Source organism: Leucopleurus acutus, assembly GCF_964270905.1.
Source record: "Leucopleurus acutus genome assembly, chromosome: 3".
Taxonomy (NCBI): domain Eukaryota; kingdom Metazoa; phylum Chordata; class Mammalia; order Artiodactyla; family Delphinidae; genus Leucopleurus; species Leucopleurus acutus.
The window spans coordinates 29,622,709-29,626,496 of NC_139145.1; positions in this window are offsets into that span (position 1 = coordinate 29,622,709).

Here is a 3,788-nt window from a genome sequence, read left to right on the forward strand (position 1 = left end):
CTTAGTAATGGAGGGCCCGAGGCTAAGTCCTTGGTCTTTTTCCCTTCTCTGTCTACACTCACTCACTTTGTGATCTTTCCAGTCTCAAGGCTTTAAACTCCATTCATACACCAGTGATTCTCAGATCTATACCTCCACCCAGACCTGCTCCTGACCCCAGACTGCATACCTAACTGCCTACTCAACATCACCACTTGGATATCTAGTGCACGTCTCAGGCTCAACAAGTCCAAGCCTGAACTCCTAATCTTTCCCCCCAAAAGGCACCACCCACAGCCTTTCTCCTCGCAGGTGATGGCAACTCCATCCTTCCAGCTGTTCAGTCATAAAGCCACAGTGCCATCCCTCATTTCTTGCCTGGATTATTGCAATAGCTTCCTAGCTGATCATCACCCCGCTCGTACACTTACATCTTGACAGGCTGTTCTCTACACAAGAGCCACAGCGATCCTTTTAAAACTGAAATCAATTGTGTCTCTCAATTGTTTTGACCCTCTGGTCAAAACCCTGCAATGATGCCCTCTTACTCAGAGTAGATGCCAGAGTTCTTAACAATGGCCCACAAAGCCCTCCATGGCCTGGAGCCCTCCCTGACCTTGTTGACTGCTCTCTCCTGCACTCAGAGTTTCAGTGACTTGCACAAAAGCAGTCAACTAGCAGGTCAAAGAACAAGGACTAGAACTCAGATCTGTTTTGACTTCAAGGCTCTCAATCCTTCCACTGCAAAGCACAACTTCCTAGCAAGTCTCATAGCTTCCCCTGGACTGCAGTTTCCTCATCTATAAAATAAAGATAGTCCCTCCCACCTGCATTACAGAGGAGATAGGATTAGATACTTTCTAAAGCTACACTCCACCTCTGATATTTGATAAATCTGAATGGGACTTGAGCAGGAGCTCTGTTCTAATCATTTCCTATCTCTGGCGCCTGGCACTTAGCAAACACAGGATGGATGGGTAGATGAATACGTGGGCAGAAGGATGGGTGGATGGATGGATAGATGGACAGATGAGTGGATAGAAGGTGGGTGGCTGGATGGAAGAGTGGGCTGTGGATAGATGGATAGATAGGTGGAAGATGGATTGATGGTTGGATGGACGGAAGGATGGTAGGTGGGTGGAAGGATGGATGGATAGATGGAAGGTGGATGGATGAATAGATAGATAGATAGATAGATAAATGGATGGTTGAATAAATGAATAAATTAATGAATTAATTAATGCATAAAGGCGACTCAGAGAGCTGAGAATAGGAGAAAATATTGCTGAAGGGCTGCTTCCTGGACTTCTGATTTGGAGTTGGAGGACGGAGATAATACCAAACACAGGAAAGCCTCACTTACCTACCAAACACTCAATGGGAGACCAAATTTTGGGATGTCAGTGGGATGGGAGCCAATGGATCAACAAGAGAAAGGTTGTGACAGAGGACAGAGCACAGACTTTAGGGTTAGAAGGACCTGCGTTCAAATTTTGTCACGGCAGCTCAATAGCTATGCGACACCAAGCCCCAGTTTTCTCGGGGACATTGGGGATAATATAATCCCTGCTCTCTCGGGTTCACTGTGAGGACTAAAGGAGATAGTATATTGATGTGTATTTTAAAGTGCCTGGCACCTAATGGGTGTGTAGAAATGGTGCTGCCATCATGGTTATGAAAGGCCTAAACCAAGGAGAGGGGCCAGGCCAGGTCTGGCACCTCAGAGCGGACTCCTTGTCTTGCTGCTGGCTGTGAAGCTTAGATGAGAGATGCCAGAGGCAGAGGCCACATGCTCTGTATCTTCCCATCTCCATTCGCTCTGTGGTCCAGCTGGCCGGGGCCTTGTAGAATACACAGGTCTGCCTCCGTGCAGAACAGGCCTGGCTGCCTCCCTCCCTGACAGGTTCAGAGGGCCCTCTTACAGGCCAGCCACCTGTCCTGTCCCACCTGACTTAAGGGGAGAATTTGGTCTTGGCGTCCAGAGCCCCAACTTCTCAGGAAGCTCTCAGACATGAGGAACTTTCCATCCACATTACAGGAATTTTTTGCAGCAAAGGAAAAAAAAACTGAAAACCTTCCTCATTTGGCCTCTGGGAGAATATTCCTTTTATGTGAGACTGGCAGGGAGGAAAATTCAAGATTCCTTCTCCTTCGCCTAATTGATATCAACATGAAATATTCTGATGTTGTTTTAATAAGACTTTGGTTTTCCAGCAAGAGTAGGGGAAAAAAAGAAAAAAGATCTTCTCCTGGACCAGAATATTTTTAGCGAAAATATTTCGCTTGCATCCTCCCCGCCCCCTCCCTTCCCTGTTCCTGCCCTGGCTTCAAAGGCACAGCAGTGCCGTTCTGGGGTGCTAAGCGGCCGCCGGCCCACACTCAGCAGCCCCCTCCTCCCCTTGCATGGCAGGCCAAGCCAGGAAGATATTTTTTCCAGAAGCGGCATCTGGCTCCTTGGCCGGCACACAAGCAGTTGTGTTGGCAGCCGGGGCTGGCCGGGGTCTGTCGTGTGTTTAGGCTGCTGCCTCTTCTGACTCTCTCCCACAGACACGATGTTCTCTCTCCTAGGCTGGGCCCCTCCTGCCCTCACCCCTCGAGAGGGCGGGGGGACCTCAGAGCGGGTGAGAGCTTTGCCCCTTGCCTCTCAACAGAGTTTGACGCTGGAGAGCCACCTGGGCTCCAGCTCTTGCCAACTTGACTTTGGGCAGGTGGGTTAACATTTCTGAGTCCTCAGTTTCCTCAGTTGGGAAATATAAGTCATCACCATCTCCACAAATTATTCTGCCTGTCTGATCTGGCCAAGACCGGACTTTTCAACTGAGTATCTTACACTCTTCCCATCATATATGAACCCTCCCCCCTGCCCCCGCAAGCGTGAACTCCTTTGCTTTCTCAGGCCTCCAGAATCTTTGCAACCCTAGAGCTTTTGCACTTGCTGAACCCTCTTCACCCAACTTTCAAACAGCTGGTTCCTTCTTGCCCTTCTAGTCGCCACTCAAAGGCCACCTCCTCCGAGAGGCTTTCCCTGACTTCTCCACCTCAAGCAGCCGCTTGAGCTGCTATCACATCTCCCTGGAGCTTTCCTTCAGAGCACTTATCACAACCTGCTCTGTGTATTTAGTATTCGGTATTTGGTATTCTTCACCCCTCTCCCGCCCCCTGCTTAGGGGCTCCATGACAGCAGGAAATTGGTCTGTTTTGTCCATCACTGTGTCCAGAGAACGTCACACAGGGATTTCCCAGTGGCATGTGGATGAATTCAGGGACTCCCAGGCCCACTGGAGATGCCTCCTGATTCTCTCTTCAACAGCCGTCAGGAGTCATAATGGCCCCAGCTCAGCCCCTCAGAGAGGGGCAATTAGAAGGAGGCTAACATTCATTATGTGGCCTGACATAACACATCAAGACTGCCCCTGATATCACTTTCCTCTTCCTCCCAACCCTGCAAGGTAGGAATGATACTCACTGATTTACAAATGAGGCTTCTGAGAAGCTGAGGTGCTGACCTGCTGTCACACAGCTAGGATGTGGTCAGCTCAGCCTAACCCCATGGCCCCCTTCTATCCCCCATGGCCGGTCCTGCCACCATGTTAGCTGGAGGCTCAGGTATGATGCCACGATAAATATCGATGACAGCCTCCACACAGAGTCCCCTGTGCCATGCCAGGTGTTCTCCGTCCATCATCTTATGAAACTCACGATAGCACTGCAGGTGGTGATCACGAGATCCCACCATGTAGAGGAGGAAACAGGCTCTTGGGGATGAAGTGGCTTCCCTGGGTGCACACGGGAAGCAGGGAGTTCCCAGG